The sequence below is a fragment of the Stegostoma tigrinum genome, chromosome 15 (assembly GCF_030684315.1).
Source record: "Stegostoma tigrinum isolate sSteTig4 chromosome 15, sSteTig4.hap1, whole genome shotgun sequence".
NCBI classification, from domain to species: domain Eukaryota; kingdom Metazoa; phylum Chordata; class Chondrichthyes; order Orectolobiformes; family Stegostomatidae; genus Stegostoma; species Stegostoma tigrinum.
The window spans coordinates 30,326,124-30,349,271 of NC_081368.1; the positions used below are offsets into that span (position 1 = coordinate 30,326,124).

The 23,148-nt window shown below is 39.9% G+C and overlaps 1 protein-coding gene across 12 annotated transcripts in view; it reads right to left on the reverse strand.

Annotated features, from left to right (window-relative positions):
* tenm1 (teneurin transmembrane protein 1) overlaps positions 1–23,148 on the reverse strand; it is a 2,164,854-nt gene that overhangs the window by 456,086 nt on the left and 1,685,620 nt on the right. Inside the window, exon 1 of one of the 12 annotated variants that reach the window (XM_048544393.1) lies at positions 13,845–14,041. The exons of the other annotated variants lie outside the window; for them this stretch is intronic. The gene's annotated coding sequence lies outside the window, so the exon portion shown is untranslated. Of the gene's footprint in view, positions 1–13,844; positions 14,042–23,148 lie in introns of those variants that run through there. 12 annotated transcript variants of the gene reach the window in all.

The window sequence follows — 23,148 nt, forward strand, 5'->3', positions numbered from 1 at the left end:
ACAGGATGAGCTACCAGAGACAATAATGGAAGCTGGCACAATTACAACATCTAAAAGGCATCTGGATAGGTATCTGAACAGGAAGTATTTCGCAGGATATGGGCTGTAAACTGGCAAATGGGACTGGATTTACGTAGGATATCTAGTCAGTATGGACAACTTGGACCAAAGGGTCTGTTTCTCTGCTGCACAGCTCTATCACTCTATGATTCTTTCTGGGGGAACACAGGTGATGCATTGGGGTTGAGAGGAGACATAGGCTGACACAACAAAGTTAGTAGAATAATGGAGGTAAAGTATGGGGACTAGGTACCTGTGGAAACAGTCAGGAGCAAGGATACCATGTTGAAGATATCAGGCATACCTTCCGAATGATTCACCTCCTCACACGTATCTATTTCAGCTCACAACCTACACTACAAACCTGCTCCTAGTGCGAAAGGACAGGAAATGGCACATGGAGTCACATGTGTGTGAACGATGAAAATACGCACTCTGGGCTTTCCTGAGCCAAGAAAAAGCCTTTACTTTAGGTCTTTGTTTTTATGTATGTTATAATCAATCAGTTTAGTGATGTCATGGCATAGCTCTGGAGCAGGTGAAACTTTAAGCTTGGCTTCTTGGCCCAGACTACGAATGCACAAAAGAGCCCAAAAGTTTTTTTAAAATTCTATCCTGAGATAGAAGTATGACTGGTTATTTGTTGCCCATTCCTAATTGCCCTTGAGAAGGGGGTATTGATTAACCTCTTGAACTGCTGCTGCCCATCTAATGTAAGCACACCCACACAACCGTTAGGATTGTAAGAACAGGGGTAAGCCACATAGTTTTGTCAAACCTGCTCCACCATTTAATATGAGCATGGTTAATCAAAAATCTCAATGCCTATTACCCACAGTGTACCCATAACTCTTAATGCTAATCAACCTCTACTTTAAACATACTCAATTCGTGAGCTCCCCAACCTTCTGTGGTACAGACTTCCGCATATTCACGCTTTCTGAATAAAAAGAGATTCTCCTCATCGCGATCTTAAATGTAACTCCACGTCTTTAAATGTGACCCCTATTTCGAGACTCCGCAACTAGCAGAAACATTATTTCTGGATGTACCCTGTCTAGCCCTTCAAGTAATTTGTAGGTTTCCATAAGATCACCTCTCAGTCTTCGAAACTGTAAAGAATACAGGCTCAGTTTATCTAACCTCTCTTCAAAGGGCCTTACAGGTTTTTGACCTACGGTCAGTGAAAGAACAGTGACATAGGTCTAAATCAGGATTGTGTGTGGCTTAAATGAGAACTTGCAGGTGATAGTGTATTCCTTTGCGTCTACTGCTTTTGCCCTTCTTGGTAGTAGAGGTCACAAGTTTGGAAGGTTTTATTAAATGAGGCTTGATAAGTTGCAGCAGTGCATTTTGAACATGATATACACTGTTGCCGAGGCAAGCCAGTCGTGGAGGGAATGAATGATGGATATAACATGATCAGAGATATTTCAGGAAATGCAACAAAAACTGTGCACTGCATCAATATTACTTCTCTGTGTATGTATTATTTCTTGGATCAAAATGTATTAGTTAGATTGGTTCATACTAGTAACAACTATTCAACAAGTTCAAATATCAATGATGGCACATGGGCTGCCTATATACTAGTCTAATCTCTGAATATTCAGTTTCAACCATGTCATGTCACAACTAAATTTTGTTCAAAGTTTAAATTTTTTAGAAGATGAAAGGAGGATACTTCAAGCAGACATAAAAGGATAGTGCAGCCTCATTACAAATACTCTTTCATATGGTAGTTATGACCCAATTCCCCTGAAAAAAAAGTCCTATGATTCAACCTGTGTTTCTAATTGCATTTGATTACATACATAAAACAGTTAAAAACAAAAATAATCCATTTAGGTAATCAAATTCAATGATGTAAATGATGGACAGAGCCATAAAGGCCAGTTAATGCTGTACTCATCAAATTAGGAGGATATAGCAGTTCATGGGAATGGAACACTTTTCCAACAGAGGTGCCTTGGGGGATGAAATTATTCGACGAGTATTCAACTCATTTGTTATAACTTTGGTTAAAGAAGCTTGGAAATCCCAGTAAAACGGAGTCAACATTCTTCTTACAGTTTTCTGTCCCTTTCCAAATGTTATGGTGACAAGCTAAAATTCATGGTTTTTAAAGCCCCATGCTCCACCATATGCACACCTTTAACCCCACTCTTATGTAGAATCCACTTGGCTTCTGAGGTTTAATTTTTGTGTTCAAAGTATTCAAGCCACTATAGGATAAAGTTGTTATCAGATATTTGCTAGTTTGGTCTTTTTCTCCTGCTTTGTAACACTTGGTGTTTAGTTTTAGATTTGTCTCTATGCTAATGTTGCAAATGCTGTGTCAATTGAGTGTGCATAGACATAGTATATCATACCTCCATGACAAGGAATTCTAGAACACATAAGTTCTGGCCTGGAAGGAGGACAACTACCATTGTGCCACAAGATGCCCAAGAATATTTTTAAGCAATGATTATGGTAGAACCCCATGGCAAGTGGAGATCTGAAACCAGATCTTCTGTACCTCAACAATCCAATGAAAGTAATCTTGTATATTGAAAGGTTAGGACGCATGAGAAGTGCTGCAATCTGGAAGGTAAATGTAATCTTTCCTTGTGTTGAATTGGGTGCTGTGAACAAACTTACACAGAATTCAGTCCACTTCCTGCTTCTTTTTTAGCCAAATGGATGTTTGCAAGGCTCAGTGGTTACCAATGCTACCTCACAGCACCTGGGTCCTGGGTTTGATTCCAGCCTCGGATAGTTGTCTGTGTGTGTTTCTTCACACTATCCAAAGATGTGCAGGTTATATGAATTAGCTCTGGTAAATTGCCCAATGTCTGTCGGGATGTTTAGCCTAGATGAATTAGTCATGATTAATGTGGGGCTACATGGATAGGATGAGGGCTTGGGTCTGGGTTGGATGCTCTTTGAATGCAGACTCATTGGGCTGAATGGCCTCTATCCGCACATTTGAGATTCTATGATTCTATGGTGTTGACCTCAGTTTTAGTTTTATTCAATATAGTCTGCAATTTTCATGAAGGATTTCAGAAAAAGTCTGAGTCACTTGTTCTTAATTCTTTCAATGATATTTTTGCTTAAGCATTTGGAAATTTTAGGTTTTTTTTAGTTTTATCAGAAATGAATTTACTGAGGGAAAAAACACACACACTTAATTACAACTCAACTCTATGTTTCAAATTACTAAAAACAATAAGGACTTAACATACAAGATAGGAGCAGGAGTTGATCATTCATTCCTACAAGCCTGCTCAGTTATTTAATAAAAGATTGAGATTGTTATGATTGTACCTTTAATTGCACCTTTGACTATTTTGTTGATCAAAACCACTTACTATATTAACACAACTTTCAATGCGCTCTGGAGAAGATAGTTCCAAACTCAAATGAACCAACAGGAAAATAATATCTGCCTCTTACCCACATCTGATTTGGGACACCCTTCAATTTAAACTGCAGTACTTAGATGTCCCAAATAAGGGGAAACATGTTCTGAGCATCTATCCTGTCACATCAACTTAGAATCTAATAAGTTTCATGTCAGGTAACCTATCATTCTTCTAAACTCCAATGACTATAGAGCTTGCTGAACTTGTTCAAACTGCCCTAGTACGACAAACCAGTCTGAACTGTTTCCACCGCAAATATAGCCTTCCTTTAGTCGGGAGGCCAGATCAATTGATAGTACTCAAGGTGCAGTCTGAACAATGTTCGTACATTGGAAAAAAGAACAGGATGGCTTAAGTTTATATATCACATTATTATGCTATATGAAAAATCTCCAAACTTTGATAGTTAATTTATTTTGCAAGTAAATGATCAGTAATTGCATTCAAAATCTTCCACCATCAGGAAGTAGATGAACATGTGGGGTGAAATATCTAAAATAATTGGTACCTTTATAGAAATAACACTGGCATTTATTTGACAAAGTAAAACATTGTGCAGAAAAATCAAGCCAATTCCAATCTGGCACAACATTGTCTCATGAATCTGCCCTGAACCTTCAGCACAGTCATGGAAGGTGTCATGAACAATGCTATAAAGTGAAATCTACTCACCAATATCCTGCTCGTGAAACCTTACTTTGGGTTCTCCAGGCCCACTCAGATGAAGATTTCTTCACAGTTTTGTTTCAAAGTGATCAAACAAACTAAATTCAGATGGACAATGACAGGCAATGCCTTTGATATCAAAGCAACATTTAACTAAATGTGGCATTAAGGAATCCTACCAAAATTCAAGTAATCTAAATCTATTGGACACTTCTGCATTGGCTCGATTCAGATATAGAATATGATAGATAGTTATGCTTGTTATAAGTCAATTATTCCAACTGCAGGAGATGGCTGCAGGAGTTCCTTAGACTAGCCCATGCCCTTAAGCAGCAAGATCTGGATAACATAACAGACAAGCAATATACCTGCCATTAAAAAGTCAGATAATGACAACCTCCCAGTAACAGTGTCTAACCACTTGCCCTCAACATTTTACAGAATGAAAATCAGCAACTCTTCTGCCATCAACAAACCAGGGTTTACCAATGACTAAAGTCCTAATTAGACTAGCCATACAAAAATGCTATAAAAGCGTGATAGAAGCTGAATACTCTACAATGAATGCCTCCCCAAAATCATTTCATCACAGGTCAGGAATGAGGTGGAATTCTTCTGACTTGCCTAATGAATGCAGGACCAACAAGAAACTCAAAGTCAACCAGAACAAAGTAACTTGCTTGATTGGCACCACAACCATCACCTTAAATATTCACTCCCTCCACCTTGAGTGCAACATGGTAGTTGTCTACACCAACTATAACATATACTACAGTAACTTGCCAAAGCTTCCTCAACAGTATTTCTCAACTTCGTGTCCTCTTCCTCCACTGAGAAGGACAAGGGAAGCAAGAAGATGGACAGTCACCAATTCGAGTTCCTCTCTAAATCACACACCATCTTAACTTGAAATTATATTGCCATTCCTTCCTTGTTGTAGGATCAACATCTTGGAACTCCTCACTGAATGGCACCGAGGAAGTATTTACATCTTACTGAGTGGGGTCATAGTCATCTTCTGAAGAGCAGCTAGGGATGAGCAAAGAATGCTGTCCTCACCAGCAATGCCCACAGTTTGTCAATGAATTAAAAAAAATACTTCTGAGAGAAAACAATTAAAATTAATCAATAGAACATAAACATTTTGGTTTTAATATTTTATGACTACAAAATAAAGGAGCGGAATGAGGTAATTTCGCCTGACAAGTCTGCCTCCACAGCCTTCTGCAGCAATGCTTTCCACAGATTCGCCACCCTCTGGCATCTCATTTCAAGAGGGTCATCCCTTCACTTTAAGGCTACATCTCAGGTCCTAGTTTCTCCTACTAGTGGAAACATCTTTTCCATGTCCACTCTATCCAGGCGTCACAGATTTAAGTTTTAATGAGATTGCACCTGTATGCGTACACGAACGTACGCCCCCACCCCCCACTCCGGCCAATCTTTCTACACTCCATTATCAATTGCCCTGCATTTGAAAACCCATTATCCCTGGGATCACTTTGTCAAGCCTCTTGGTCAAAGTCTTTCTTCAGTGTCCTCACCTCGTCAACACTTTCTGTCCCTCCACCCAAGGTAAATTTGATTTCTAATACTATATTTGTTAAAAATGTGTCCCCGAGACTTGAACTTCCCCATCCTAGGGAAAAGACAACTAGCATTAACTCTATCTATCCTCTTATTATTTTATAAACTCTCTCAGACAATCTCTCAACCTCCTATGCACCAGTAGAAAAAGTCCCAGCCTATCCAGCATTTCTTTATAACTCAAGTCTTCCATATCTGGCAACATCTTGGTAAATCTCTTCTGAAACCTCTCCAGCTTGATAGCATCCTTCCCATAAGTGGATGAGCAGAACTGGTCACAGTATTCCAGAAGAGGCCTCACCAATATCCTGTACAACCTCAACATGGCTTCCTAACTCCCATACTCAAAGGATTGGGAAATGAAGGCAAGTGTGCCAAACACCATTTCAACCACCCTGTCAAGATGTGACACAAACTTTAAAGAATTATATACCTGCCCACTAGCTCCCTCTGTTCTATAAGACTAGGGGGCATATTTTTAAGGAGACAGGAGAGAGATTTTGAAAAAAGACATAGGCAATATTTTTACACAGAGGGCAGTTCGCAAGTGGAATTCATCTTAGGAGCAGAAAAGCTTTTTCAGAAATAATGGGAGCTGCAGATGCTGGAGAATCCAAGATAACAAAGCATACTAAAGATGCTGCTTGGCCTGCTGAGTTCATCCAGCTCCACACTTTGTTATCTTAGTTTGGAATTATGTTTGGCATGGACTGGTTGGTCCAAAGCATCTGTTTCAGTGATCTCTGACTCAATGACTACTTAAGGCGCTCCCATTAACTGTATAAGCCCTACCCTTGTTTGTTGTACCAAAACGCGATGCTTTGCATTTATCCAGACTGAACTCCATCTGCCATTTTTCAGCTCATTGACCCATTTGGCCAAGATCCCTTTGTAATCTTAGAAAGCATTTCTCACTGTCTACTATGACAACAATTTTTGTGTCATCCACAAACTTACTAAACCATGCCTTCTGTATTCGTATCCAAATCATTTATATAAATGCAAACAAAAGAGGATCCAGAGCCAATTCCTGCAGAATGCTGCTTGCCACGGGCCTCCAGTCCGAAAAACAACCCTCCACTATTACTCTCTGTCCCTTGCCAGTAAGCAAATTATGTATCCAATAGGCAAGCGTACACGGAATCTCATGTGACCTAACTTTCTGATTAGTCTACCATGTGGAATCTTATCAAAGTCTTTACTAAAATCCAAATAAGTCACATCTGCTGCACTGCCATCGTCAATCTTTTGAGCAACTTCCTCAACAGTTTTGAACAGTTTAATATTCACTCAGGAATTAGGGTTCTACTGGTCAAACTTCTGAATAACTATATACTTAACTGCAGCGAAACCTTTTGAATTCACTAGTTTAGATTGGAATTTGCCCATCGGAATCTTCAATTTCCCAAGCAATTCTTTTGGAATCTGCAATATGAAGGATTCCACAAGTTCTTGATACAGGAATTCCCATTGTGCTGCATAACTGACCACTTGGTTATCGGAAAGCCTGGACCGCTACTATTTTTATTAGAATCTATTATTTTTATTAGAATTTGGACATTTAATATGGAAGTGGATTGATCTCAGCTCTGTGAAGGGAGTTTCTTTTATATAAGAGGTCAGTAAGTCATTTGGAATAGCAATATAAATGCATGATTTTTTCGAAGGCCTTTGGTCTAGTCAAGAATGTAACAGGACACCTGCATGGTTAATGGATGGGGTGTTCATACTGCTGTGTTTCTGGTATATAGATAGAATAGATCAAGGATCGTTAGTTTAGCTTTTGACTTTTGTTCAGAAAATTCAGGAGTTCAGTCCAGAAGCAAAAACAGTTTCCTGCTAGCATGAAGACCAAGTATTCAATTTGTGGACAGTCACCCAGCCAAGTCGACAGTAATTTGTGAAGCTTCCAGATTAGAAAAGAGCTGAAAGAAGGCAGTTGAATAAGGGAAGAAACATTGAGGTGGCAGTAGTATTGAATCACTGCAACAGCTAGCAACCAGGTTTAAATTTTGTTTTGCTTTATGTTAAGATCCTTCTACTCTGCCACACATCACAGCTTTATTTTTCTCTACTTCTGTATTTCTCTGCTTTTAAAATATCTCGCATATTCCTGAAAAATAAGTCATTTTTTTCATCTTACACTCATCAGGACATCTTGCAAGAATATTATTTCAAAGGGGAAATAAACAACATCTATGCAGCCTCAAAGAAGATCACTGGTTGGTTAACGGGTGGTCTCTGATTGGTGAAAGTGCTGCCATGGAGGAAGCACCCTTTAATTCTGATTAATAGTTAAACAGTCAGGCTTTGTTTACATTTCAAACCAGGCAGACTGACACTGAGTGGACTGGGCATTGTCCTAAGAAATTAACCTATTTTGTTGAGTTGAATCAGACGCAGTTCATGTACACATTCTTCCTGTCTGTGTTTTATTATGTGCAGCTTTCATCATTTTGAGCCCAACAAACAATCAAAAAGTGGTAGCCAGCATTATGCCTTGCACATTCATAATTAAATAAGAAATGCTTAATATTTACTCCTCGTATCTGAGTGTGCTTAGAATTACTTCTTACAATTCTCCTGAATCAAAAAGTTAATTTTTCAAAGGGAGAAGGTTTCATCCTACAATGCACTGTGGATTTAAATAATGCTGGCCAAACAAAGGAACAATCGAAGCTGAAACATATTTCTCCAGACTTGCAAAATCAGGCTCTTAACTAAAGAATATCTTTTCAGTCAATGTTACATTTGCTCAGTGCCACCAAATGTTAGTTTAGCATATCACTGCACAGCAATTCAAATTAATGGGATTCGTCCTTTAAAGCAAATGTCATAAATCTTTGATATACAGATTTGCCACAGTTTCAATGCAATCTTCTAAATTGCAATAGTGTCGAAGATGTAGCATAGCACTGCTGTTTTCATAGGAATAGGAAGTCAGCCATCAGTTATTTGGCCACTGAGATACATGTTTTTCTGCTGCTTGCCTTTTCTCCTTTTTCACCACAGCAGTGGTTTTCAACATAATTTTACACGTTTCAGTGGCTAAGCGAATTAATGCAAAGCATAGGCTGGGATTGAGCCAAGATTACAGGCTCATTGGAAACCTAATATCATATTTGATTCTAAAGAGATCAAATATACTTTCAAACATACTTTTGAAACAGTCTACTTCCACTTTCATATCTTGTCTTGTCCCATTCTCTCCTCAGCCTACCTGCTATGCCAAAACCATACTTTTAGTGTCTCTACATTGGCTGACCATGATTTTCCATCCATCATTCTCTGAAATATTGAACCTACTCAAAACTTTACTGCTTGGATCCTACAAACACAAAATCCTGCACACCCAGTGCTTGCTGGTTGTCTCTGGTACAGTCATACCTTGATGTTAAAACTCTCAACCTCATCTTCAAATCCCTCTGCATCTACGTCTGTAATTGGTTCATGTCCTAAAATGCCCAAGGTCTTGTTGAACAAGATTCTGGAAGAGTTCATGCTGAAGTTATAATGGATCCACCTGATCTCATGATGTCACAATTGTTGGGTAAAGACACTGTTGTGCACTAGCCTTTGTAGGGAACAGATGCATTTTTTATGGCTCCCAAATATCCCAATAGTTACACCTGACTAGTATTGTAAGCTGTACTTGTTGTTGTCATGCAATAAACCAAAAATAACCAAAACCTGTGGCTGCTGGAAATCTGAAACAAAAACACAAATAGCCAGAGAAACTCAGCTGGTCTGGAAGTATCTGTGGTGAGAAAGCAAACTTAACATTTTGACTCCAATAACCCTTCTTTAGAACTGCAATAAACCATCTTGTTAACAATTTCAAGTTCCTGTTCTGTTTCGACTTACCAGTGGTTTATCTTTTGCTACTGATTTTTGAACAGATGGGCACAGTAGAAATGTGGAGCTTATTCAAGGCAAAGCTCCTGTGTGTCCTGGATAAGTATGTACCTGTCAGGCAGGGAGGAAGCTGTAGAGTGCGGGAGCCGTGGTTTACAAAGGAGGTGGAATCTCTGGTCAAGAGGAAGAAGAAGGCTTATGTTAGGATGAGATGTGAAGGCTCACTTAGGGCATTTGAGGGCAATGAGGTAGCCAGGCAAGACCTAAAGAGAGAGCTCAGAAGAGCCAGGAGGAGACATGAGAAGTTGTTGGCGGATAGGATCAGGTATACCCTAAGGCTTTCTAGAGGTATTTAAGGAATAAAAGAATGATGAAAGTAAGATTAGGCCCAATCAAGGATAGTAGTGGTAAGTTGTGTGTGGAGTCAGATGAGATAGGGGAAGCGCTAAATGAATATTTTTGAACAGTATTCACTCTAGAAAATGACAATGTTGTTGAGGAGAATACTGAGATACAGGCTACTAGACTAGGTGGGATTGAGGTTCACAAGGAAGAGGTATTAGAAATCCTACAGAGGGTGAAGATTGATAAGTCCCCTGGGCCAGATGAGATTTATCCTTGGATCCTCTGGGAAGCCAGGGAGGAGATTGACGAGCCTTTGGCATTGATCTTTAACTCATCATTGTCTACAGGAATAGTGCCAGATGACTGGAGGATAGCAAATGTGGTTCCCCTGTTCAAGGAGGGGAGTAGAGACAACCCTGGTAATTATAGACCAGTGAGCCTTACCTCAGTTGTTGGTAAAGTGTTGGAAAAGGTTATAAGGGATAGGATTTATAATCATCTAGAAAAGAATAAATTGACTAGGGATAGTCAGCACGGTTTTGTGAAGGGTAGGTCGTGCCTCACAAACCTTACTGAGTTCTTTGAGAAGGTGACCAAACAGGTAGATGAGAGTAAACTGGTTGATGTGGTGTATATGGATTTCAGCAAGGCGTTCGATAAGCTTCCCCACAATAGGCTATTGTACAAAATGCGGAGGAATGGAATTGTGGGAGATATAGCTGTTTGGATCGGAAATTGCCTTGCTGAAAAAAGTCAGAGGGTGGTAGTTGATGGGAAATGTTCATCCTGGAGACCAGTTACTAGTGGTGTACCCCAAGGGTCGGTGTTGAGTCCACTGCTGTTTGTCATTTTTATAAATGACCTGGATGAGGGCGTAGAAGGATGGGTTAGTAAATTTGCAGACAACACTAAGGTTGGTGGAGTTGTGGATAGTGACGAAGGATGCTGTAGGTTGCAGAGAGACATAGATAAGCTGCAGAGCTGGGCTGAGAGGTGGCAAATGGAGTTTAATGCAGATAAGTGTGAGGTGATGCACTTTGGTCGGAGTCACCAGAAGGCAAAGTACAGGGCTAATGGTAAGATTCTTAGCAGTGTAGATGAGCAGAGAGGTCTCGGTGTCCATGTACACAGATCCTTGAAAGTTGCCACCCAGGTTGACAGGGCTGTTAAAAAGGCATACAGTGTTTTAGCTTTTATTAATAGAGGGATCGAGTTCCAAAACCAAGAGGTTATGGTGAAGCTGTACAAAACTCTGGTGTGGCCACACTTGGAGTATTGTGTACAGTTCTGGTCACCGCATTATAAGAAGGATGTGGAAGCTTTGGAAAGGGTGCAGAGGAGATTTACTAGGATGTTGCCTGGTATGGAGGGAAGGTCTTACGAGGAACGGCTGAGGGACTTGAGGCAGTTTTCATTACAGAGAAGAAGGTTGAGAGGTGACTTAATTGAAACTTATAAAATAATCAGAGGGTTAGATAGGGTGGATAGGGGGAGCCTTTTTCCTAGGATGGTGACGGCGAGCACGAGGGGACATAGCTTTAAATTGAGGGGTGAAAGATATAGGACAGATGTCAGAGGTAGTTTCTTTACTCCAAGAGTACTAAGGGAATGGAACGCTTTGCCTGCAATGGTAGTAGATTCGCCAACTTTAGTCGTCATTGGACAAGCATATGGACGTACATGGAATAGTGTAGGTTAGACGGGCTTGAGATCGGTATGACAGGTCGGCACAACATCGAGGGCTGAAGGGCTTGTACTGTTCTATCTATGAACTAGTGGCGGAGAACTACCCCAACAACCTTTAGCCTGTTCCACATACTGGCCAGGCTGGCAGACACATGAGGCGTCAGCGTAGCAATCAGGACAAATACAACAGATCTCTACACTCTTTTAATTTTGCCTCCTGCATATCCTTGATTTCTTTCATGCTGTCATCTGCAGTTGTCCCTTTGGCCACCTAGACTGTAAATTTGGCAATTTCCTACTTAAGGCTCACCTCTTTGTGTCCTATCTCTCTTCTGTTATGTTGCTCTTTTAAAGCCCACTTTGATGAATATTTTCCACCTGACCTAATATTGTTATGCGGCTCAGTGTCAAACTACCTGACAATGTGCCTGTGAAGCAACTGGGGAAATCTTGCTGTGTTAAATATTGCTAAGACTAGGCTTGGATGGGAAATCAACTCCCTTCTTTACAAACTCCTTTTGGTCAATTGCAACAAGTTTTTAAAAAACATACATGGCGATCACACTTCAATTAAAACTTAGTTAACTAGATTAAACTGAAGGAGCCAAATTACAAGTTTCAATACCGCAAGGACTATGGATGCTGTAAATCAAAACCAAAAATGGAATTTGCAGGAAAAGCTCAGCAGGTCTGGCAGCATTCGTGGAGAGAATTCACAGTTAACATTTCAGGTCGAGTGACTCATCTGCAGCAAGAGGTTCTGTGGAAGGGTCACTCAACCTGAAACGTTAACTCTAATTTCTCTCCACAGATGCTGCCAAGTTACAAGGCTTGTCGAATGGAAGAAAGAGGAATTTTATTACTTACTAACACTGAAAACAGTGTTGCCAAACACAGAAAAACCCAGTTAACACTCTTAGAAAAGGGAATGTGTTCATATAGACAGGAAAATCAGCCTATGCAGTTTTGCTAAAGAAAACAGATCTTAGGGTCTTTGAGCTGTTAGTTTTTAAACTTAAAGCCAGTTGTTTAATTTTTGACTTGGAGTAAGGTTTCGATATATTGAGTTCTTGGTGAATGTTTTTGTTTTACTCATTCATGGGATGAGGGCATCACTGGCTAGGCCAGCATTTATTGCCCATCTCTAACTGCCTCGAGGGAAGTTAAGGGTCAACCACATTGCTGTGGGTCTGGAGTCACATGTAGGTCAGACCAGTTAAGGCAGTTTCCTCCCCTAAAGGACACTAGTGAACCGGTTAGAATTTCCCAACAATCTCTAAGTTGCTTGCTCATCAGTCACTGACTTCATGAGGTAGATCATGAGAAAGACTGGTAGAGAGAGGTTTCCATTGTCATACTGTTATCAGTTCATATTTATTTTTCAGTCTACTTTGTTGCTCAAAGCAGATTAGATTCCCTACAGAGTGGAAACAGGCCCTTCGGCCCAACATGTCCACACCACCCCTTGGAGCATCCCACCTAGACCCAACCCCATTCCCCTATAACCCACACACCCCTGAATACTACAGGCAATTTAGCATGGCCGATCCACCTAGCCTGCACATCTTTGGGCTGTGGGAGGAAACCGGAGCACCCGGAGGAAACCCACACAGACACGGGGAGAATGTGCAAACTCCACACAGACACAGTTACCCGAGGCTGGAATTGAACCCGGCTCCTTGGTGCTGAGAGACTGTAGTACTAATCACTGAGCCACCGTGCCGCCCCAGATGTTGACATCGTTCCACTTGTATGTCACTGGGTCTGCTCACTTCCGTTCTAAACTGAATGTTCCACACATTAAATTCCCAATGTGTGAATTTATTATGCAATTGTGAATTAAATAAGAGATGTGAATTTCCTGATGCTGACACAGCTGGCTGGTTTTAGTCTTTAGACAACATAATAATCTCAATGAAGCTGGTTTTATTTATTCCATATGGATTCCACAATTTATCTCAATCTATGGCCAGGTAATTATAGTAGTCATTTTAGAACAGGTTTTGTCCTTGTTTAAAATTAACTTTTTAATTAATGAAGGTGTTCGGTCCTTTAAAGTGGTTGAAGGAAGTTGAATAATAAACAGTCCACATTTAATATTGTTGTAACAATATATTGTGCAAATTGTTGCTGATTCTTAGCCTGTCTGATGTGGTTGGCCTCAGTTGTGAGGTTATATAGACTGCAACAACTGGCTATGCAACCCAGAAATTTTCAGGCAGTCTTTTCACTTACTGGTTGAGCGCCCATGACACTGTACGTGGTTAATCAAATACGGCCTTTGCTCGTCAGTTTTGTTGCCCTCATGTTGCTGACTCCTCCTTCGATTTGTCGTTCCCTTTTTCTCTCTTCATAGTTCTTCAGTTTATTTCACATTGTGTTTGTGTCTGCTTGTCAGTCAGCATTTTTCTTCTTTGAGATGGAAAGGGGCATTTTACATGGCAGGTGGTGACAGGAAAAGGAATGACCAATAATTGCATGTTGCACTTTGAAAGCGAGTGACTGGAAAATGTACTGCTTAAAGCCAACAAAATGGGCACGATGAGAAAACATTTCTATCCCTTTGATCCTATCCTTTTGATCCTTTGGTCCATGAACTAATCAGAACATAAGTTTACCAAAAGATTTGAATGCAAAAGTGAGATGTGCATAGATAGATTGCAGATATTTTGTAATTTGTAAAAAGAGTTGGTACAGCTTGCAATTTTCTTTCCTTTAATTCGAAGTGTTATGTCTTCGTTTTCAACAGAGAAACACAGTGTGCAATCTGTAAAAGCATTCTGGTTGCTATGGATACCGTTATGACTGGGTCCATTGAGCTGGCTTGTGGAATCACTTCGATAGAATGAAATGGTGGAAAAAAGACTATTTTCTTTTTGTGAAATGTCAATCTTAACAAGTGCCACATTTACATTAACTGCCTATGGCCCACATTGAAGTGTGCCTGCCTACATCATTTCTCATCCTGTTGTTTATTAATTTTCACTATTGGGTAAAATAAGTGAAAGGCAGTGTTTTATTTCTAGAACCAGACAAACAGTATGAATAGTGGATGCAACAACAACTCCTTTACAAAAATAAAATTTGCAACTGAAGAGAAAGCAACGAAATATGAAATGGAAAATAATTGAAAGGCTGTTAAGGACAGACATTGCTCAAGTTGATATTCAGATCAATGAACTGAAGAGTACACAGGAAGAAGTAGTAAGTGCAGTTGCTAGGTGATCATACTTAGAGAGTGCAATGATATGCTGCAATCACTGCAATTAAACTGATTCACAGGAAATAATATAACAAATGCATACAAATAATTTGTAAGTGACTTTGCTTCACAAGAAGCTGAGGTGAAACCCTAAGATTGACATTCAGGTACACCAAGGAAGGAGTGATTACGTGGCTCCAAGGCTGAGTTTGAAGAGCCTGAAGATTGTAAGAATTTAAAAAAAAAACTACAGGAAGGAGTGAAGTAGTTTTAAACTCCTGATGTAGAATGAGTCCAAGCAGGAAACAGTGAAACGAGATTTGATTTTAAATGAGAAGAGAGGCAATCTCAGGGTTCATATAATGTAAACAATCCAAAGTGCTGCGATCATACTCACGTATCACTTTCATACGGAGAACATTGTTTTCAACTCCTTGCTCCCAGCAGGGAATTACATCCCACTAAGAGCACCTTTCAGAAATTCCATTATCTTAAATAGTCACAAAATTGGAAATTCTTATGTGCACTCTTGATGGGTGAGACTGACTGCTGGGAATGTAAGGTTAAAATTTAAACAGGGCTTCCCTGCGAAACAATCCGTGTTCGTCATGATACATTTGAGTAGTTTTGTCTTGTTTCCCATTGTACTGATCACCACTGGTCTGGGCATTATTTGCATTTCGTTGATATTGATCACATTCTTATCAAGAATTACATTTATGATTGAATCATTGCAAGGTCATCAGCTTATCTTACAGTGGGTTACTGTAAAAAAGACACTTAAATTATATTACATACCCAGTTATTGTCAAAGTCAAAAATTATAACGATTGCATAAATCACTGATGTCTTAGAAACCAACTTCTGTGAAGGCTTTCATTTTTTAGTATATGATTTTAAATAGGGGGCGTTAGTTAATAAATCGCTCTTAAGATAACTGGCTTCACTCCTGGCCATTTTTGCAAAAGTGAATGTTCATTTCAATTAGTGAAAACGTTTCAATTTTCAGCAGAAATCTTTGTCAAATGAAGACTACTCTTTCACCCTTGCAAAATGAAGGCACCCTTCGTTAGTTAGTAATCAAACAAGCATGAAGAGGAAAAGGTATGGTTGCACACTGCGTGGTGAGCCTATGTTAATATAGCACTCAGCAGTGAGCTGTTAAGGTCATACCACTACCCAGCTTGGCATTTCAACCACGAATGTGATGGGTGCTGATGCCTCCATTGCACAGCAGGTGACAGGACCTGAAATTTTGAAACTATATAAATATAAGGCCCGAGTCTAAAAAAATACAGTTGTTTTTCAATTTTACATTTTCTGTACTGTATAATTTCCCCAATTTTGAAACATAAATAGAAAAAATTCAAACTGAATGAAGAGGCAGGATTTTGTCCAGATCAGTATTGAAAAATGTGGGCTCTAAATCGAACTATATATTTTGACAGGAACTGGAATACATTGGGAGAGAATATTAATGTAACAACCACAAAATCTAGATGCATTTACTCACATCATTTCCCTTCAGCAGGGATCACAATTGTATAAGTATCTACAAGTTGGAAAATTAGATATTTCTGGTTGCTTTGTAAGCCTGTAAAATACTATATTTGAAGAGGGATGACAAATGGCTTGATGTAAATTTTTATAGGGTGTGGATACCAAAGTCCTTGGAGGGCAGAGAGAATACTTTGGCAGCACAGTAAATAGTTTGCCTGGCTTCATAAGGAGCACCATTGCTATACAACTATTCATTGTTATACTGCTTTAAATGTACTTACAGTATTCATCAGATTCCTTTTCTAGCCATGCTATTAACCTGTAACACTAGTGGACAAAGACATGTAATATGAATTAATTATGCACTTAAACTCAACATCTAGTGCATAACACTGCTCCCCATTGCAAAGAGAATGTTTTTACTCGTCTCATAAGCATGTTCACTCTTCCTGTGGGCATTGGCTGCATAAGATCTGATGATCATCATCAGCAGATATCTAATAATGGAAGGCATGGCAATCAAGTCTGCATTTCTGATGAAGGGTCTAGGCCCGAAACGTCAGCTTTCCTGCTCCTAAGATGCTGATTGGCCTGCTGTGTTCATCCAGCTCCACACCTTGTTATCTCAGATTCTCCAGCATCTGCAGCTGTACAAAACTCTGGTACGGCCGCACTTGGAGTATTGCATACAGTTCTGGTCACCGCATTAAAAGAAGGATGTGGAAGCTTTGGAAAGGGTGCAGACGAGATTTACTAGGATGTTGCCTGGTATGGAGGGAAGGTCTTACGAGAAAGGGCTGAGGGACTTGAGGCTGTTTTCGTTCGAGAGGAGAAGGTTGAGAGGTGACTTAATTGAGACATAGAAAATAATCAGAGAGTTAGATAGGGTGGATAGGGAGAGCCTTTTTCCTAGGATGGTGATGGCGAGCACGAGGGGACATAGCTTTAAATTGAGGGGTGAAAGATATAGGACAGATGTCAGAAGTAGTTTCTTTACTCAGAGAGTAGTAAGGGAATGGAACGCTTTGCCTGCAACGGTAGATTCACCAACTTTAGGTACATTTAAGTCGTCATTGGACAAGCATTTGGATGTGCATGGAATAGTGTAGGTTAGATGGGCTTCAGGTTGATATGGCAGGTGGGGACAACATCGAAGGCTGAAGGGCCTGTACTGTGCTATTATGTTCTATGTTCTATATGCAGTTCCTATTATTTCTCATGACAATCAAGTCTGATGCCCATAGATTCACCATCTCCTTGAAAAGACACTGTGCAGAACTTGTGAAGGCAACCTGGAGCTGGGCTGTGTCTGGAGAGTCAGAGAGTGTGGACTGTGGATCAAGGAGCCTGTGGCAAAAGTCTCACCTGCTGGCCAATCAGAGGCTGGCAGCTTCACTATACGCATCAGCACCAGTGGGAAGGTGGTGGCTGCTGTTGGTATAGCACATACATGAGGCTTCAGATTGAGGGCGGAGACATCAGCAGCTGGGTTTTAGGAGAAAGGGGGTAATGGACTGGGGCTGGTTGGGAGGTAGTTGGGGACTTTCCCTCAGAGTCCATGAGCAAACACAGCACAACTTCTTTATTGTGACTATGGGATAAGGGTTGGATGTGGAGAACAATTGTTCAGTTAAGGGTTGCAACTGGCAGCAGAGTAGAAAGTTCACGTACAGCCTTCCTGCTACTGTCTTAATTAGAGTTGAGGCCAGAAAGTGGACTCCATTACTAATCCATTTGATTAAACACATCTGACATTGTCAAATTTGCCAGATGGAAGGGTACAATTTTCTATCAACTGAATTTGATTCAAAACAGAAATCCTGGCTGAATTTGAGATTCTTAGCTTGATTCAGATTTACCGTTTCAAATACTGTCCCATTGAGAACAAATTTACTCTATTTAGACTGCATGCTTAATTTAGGATGTCACAAATCATTATGGTGCAAAAGGAGACCATTCAGCCCATCATGCCTGCACTGTTTCTATTATCCATTGTCAATCATCTGCCTCTTCCCCACATCCCTGCCCATCACTACCATCCAGAAAAAGCATCTTGTGGCCTTTGCACACATTTCCATTGTGAGCAGTGTACTTACCAGCTGAGCCACCAACAAGCCCAAAAACCACATTTGTCACTTGTGAAATCACATGAATAGCATAATAATGTCAGACTGTAATAGCTTTTTCTCAACCATCATTTTCACAGCATTTTTTTTAAACTTGCACAGTAGCAATTAAAATCACATTTGAAAATGTATTTTCACTTTAATATGACTGCTGCACACAACCAGTAATTTTAACAGACCCAGTTTTATCTTTTCCACAGCAGTTTCTGGAAATTGAATTAAAAATTAGGGGTGTCAGCACCTTCAGATTAATAGTCTCTAAATTTATGATAATCAAACTGACATTTACCTTGAGTCGAAGTCTGTCAACATCTGTTTTAGCCACTGAGCTCTCCCCGAGAAATATTAAATGCTCACATTTGAATAGTATGTTAATGTACTATTGATAGCTACCTTTTTAGCTTTTGCAATAACCAGAATAAAGAAATGCCTTAAACTCAGTTAAGTAATTACTTTTAGTTCAGGCTCAAGCATGTTGACTATATGCATGTTAGTCACAAAATACCGTAAATTCATTTTATCAGTTTCGAGCAGTCTCAAAGTGGTCAGGCTTGGCATCTCAAAATGCTTTCTTTTCTCTGACTGTCAGATGAACCTCATTGTGCTAGCCTACCTGTCCCTCAAACTAAAGCCCAGAAACTTTTCTCATTGTCGAATCATGCCCCTGCTACTCAGCAACCAGTAAGAAAATTAAATGTCTCCATACAACCTCCAGTTTATGTCATAATGGCTGCTTCTATGACACCAAGAAACAGGAGACATCATGGTAATTATCCATTAGGCTTCCTACCCCCTACTGTTACAGCCAAGCTGTGATCCTAACACCTTTTCTGACATGACAAGGTCTCAGGATGTGAACAGCTTGAACTAGGTGACTGCTGAGCATGATTTCATTTGAAAGTATAACAAATCAAATTTCAGCAATGAGCTAGCAACTTGTCGAGGCTCTTTCAACAGCACTTTCTTCACACATGGCTGCTATTACCTAAAATCAAAAGGGCAGTAGGCATATGGAAATAACAGAATCTATAAATTTCTGAGTTACACATAGTCCTGAGTTGATGCACGATCATTGTTTCTTCACAAGTGTCAGGTCAAAATCCTGGACCTCCCACTCTAACAGCACTCCAGTGTACATGCATCACATGGACTAAAGCAGTTCAAATAGGAAGCTCACCACTACCTTCTTAAAGAAATTAGGTATGGGCAATAAATGCTACCTTGCAGCAATACATGGTTGGATGAAAGGAACGTAGCTGTACACAATCAAAAATTAATTGTGTCTACACAACACATCTTAAATATCTTCAGGCTATCTTCCAGTGTTTTATTTAACTCAAATTTCAGCATCTGCTATGATCAAATTCAGACCCAAATTCAAATTCACCCAAGTTACACCTGAGTTCTCAGACTCTGATTAATGCTTGTAGCCACAGCAATTATATGGCTTGTCCAGTTCAGTTTATGGTCAATAATAGCCCCAGAATGTTGGTAGTTAATGTCATGGGGAGATGGTAGTTTTTTTTGTTGGAGATGGTAATTGCCTGGCGCTTGTGTACATGAATGGCTACCTGGTTTACATTCAGCTCCAGAATTGTTGTTGAGAGACACCTGGAACAAGTAGAGAGGTTGCAAGATTCCAATGACAGGTTAAATCTCTGTATAACCTATTGACTGTCACGTTAGTTACCTAATCATCACGTTTAACAAGGCGGCTTTGGCTTGTTTGGCTTAATCCATTGATATTACGTTCTGCCGCAGAATGCTGGCTCAGTTTTGAACTGGAAGGTCAACTGGTATTGTAAGTAGGTGTGGGATTCAAAATTAAGCAGCCCCAATTTGATCATTTTAGAATACTTGATAAATAATTCAATTTTAATTCATTTTGATGGTAATTAGTTTGAAAACACCAAAATGAACCTAAGGTGTGAGTGCTTCTCAAGAAGGGTAGGGGGTAGCTGACTTCTCTGCTTGAAACTGCTGAAAGGTGAAGTATTTTCTAAATTAAACTGTTGAATGAAAATCTTTTTTGATGTGACTTTGATCAAGTTCTGACCTGGGTATTTTTGATACATTGTTAACCATCAAACAACCAAGCATAGGACTAAATAAATTCTTGTCACTAGACAAAACTGCGTCAGGCCAGAGAATACATTTGCGCCAGGCTTGTCGAAATAAAAACACCAAATACAGTTTCAGAGAAAGGATGTTCACAGTCAAATTACCACATTGTGCATTTTCTCCTACTTGGCATTGGCAATGAATGTTTCAAATCTGAACTTCTGATTTGGGCCTCTTGGGAAGGTTGGTGACTATCTGAGGTGGGGTGCTTCTAGCACAGACCAGATCAAGGCTGAAGGCCAAACCATGCCCCATTCTTGTGTTTGCAACTGCTCCATTCCAGGGTTTAAAGAGCTAAAACCTCCATGACGAGGAAGGAAGCTGACTGAGTGAGAGAGTCGGGTGGCAGGTGGTGAAAGGATAGAAAGTCACGTAGGTAAAGGGAGAAGTGTGCCATGTAGATGATGGAGCAAGAGCACTGGATGTGTGAGACATTACAGTTTCAAGCAGTTGGATAAAAGGGAAAGATGTTAAGTACTGGGCAATGGGAAATGGTGACACCTCAGTGGGCAACGGAGAAAAGTGGTAGATCAGTTTCAAAGAGGCTAGAGTGTGTCAGGGGTCTGGGGAGTTACTTTAGTACCAGGAGGTTTTGTCTTGAGGTTGGTGGCCAGGCTTCCAGACGGTGGTGTATTTTCCAGTTGCTTGGAGAGGTGATTTGTTGGAGAGCTGAGTTAATGTGTGTTCTTGGGCATCACTGTCAACAGTTGGAGGGCCAGTGTTGAGTGGGTGGGTGGTCAGTCAGCTTTACAATTAGTCAGGAGTTAGAACAAGTTTTAATTTATCTGCAAAGAACTATCCAAGTAAACGTGTTGGAACCCTCCAAAGTTTTTGACTCTAACTCAGACTTGGAGACTTTTTTGGAGAATACCAGAGGGGGATTTCATGGAGGTTTCAACCTCCTGGACAACTCCTGTGGGGCTAGATCTTTGGATAGAAGATTCCCAGATACATCTTTCAGGGTTTGCTAGGCCTATGACTATCTGGCTACTGGAAGATACGGGCTATTATGCAAGAATAAGACTAATCCTTCCACAGCCATTTCTAAAAGCACAGCCATATTCTCAGACATCTGCCATTAAACCTTATTTCTTTTTCAGTTGCTGAATATCAGCCATAGGAAATTGCCGGAGTTGAATTTTTTCCGATTACCAACTGAAATAGAAAATTCAAGGCATTTGATAGTACTTGATAAGAAGGTCAGCCCCCTTTCCATCTTCCATAAAGTTTCAGAAGCAATTAGAACAAAGAACAAAGAACAAAGAAACCTACAGCACAGGAACAGGCCCTTCGGCCCTCCAAGCCTGCGCCGATCAAGATCCTCTGTCTAACCTGTCATCTATTTTCTAACGGTCTGCGTCCATTTGCTCCCTGCCCATCCATGTACCTGTCCAAATTAGCATTTTAAAGATCAGCCTGTGACATTTAGTTTCAAGAGAAGGTGCAAAGACCCTTGGAAAGATTTAAGTATCAACTGTGGAGTTCAATAGTCTGATTGAGGCTAACATTTGACATCAAACACCATGTGTCAACTTTCAGCCCAAGAGAGAGCAATGAGTGGCAGCCCAGATTTAGAGTTGAACACTGCAAACAAATATTTCTACTACAAATATCCAAATGGCAGCACTTTTTCCATGAACATCTCTTCCTATTACAAATTTTGTCTCTGGTGGTTGCCTTAATATTTGTACATTTATGCATTGAAAGGTAGTTGAACTCCAGCAGTACAGGTAACAATATTTTCTCAGATGGTTCAATGTGAACGTGCCCACTTTTTCTATTGTTTCATTGTACGTAGCATTAGGCATCTGGTCCCTATCAGGCAATGCTAACTAGTTATGTCTGACATTAATGGAGCATTAACGGTTTCACAAATGGGGTTGATGAACTAACCAACTTGTTTCTTGGCTAATAAAGATGCAGTGCATTCCAGAGATAGGTACCTCAGATAAATGTTAACCCCATTTTTGAGTTTCACCTACTCTCTTGGGAAATATGATTATGTCGTTTGATAATCCTTACCCCAAAACATTGTGTTAAATTTGATCAGTGCAAATACACAAATGTTTGAACCTTCCAAATGTATATTAAAATATTAATTTAAATTTTCATTATTAGTACACAAATAATGATATTTGATTCAACAGCAAGGCCAGAAATTTAGACAAAAACTGATCAGGCTTTTAACACCTCAAAGATTTCCACAACACAATTAAATTTTTTTAGATTAGAACAATAGATTGGGTTGAAAGCAATCATCTGATTAAATTTCTGGAAATATTCTTGACTTGTTTTTCCCTTGTGTGAGGGCCATCCACATCCAGCACCAATGTCTGAAAAATCAACGAGAATTAAGAACTTTCCTCTGCAAATGGACGATGAATACCCCAGTTCTTCCTGCTGACGTTCAGGGAAATTACACCCTACCCACTCAGGCTGTTGTGTCAGTGATTATGAGGTTTGTGTATAAGAATTTTATACCATTTTGCATCAGAGGCCATTGGTTGTTAATGTATTGTGCTACAGAGCCATTGGATTAAATGTGTTTTTGATTGTACCATGCGTGACAGCTACAAATGAAATACGTGAA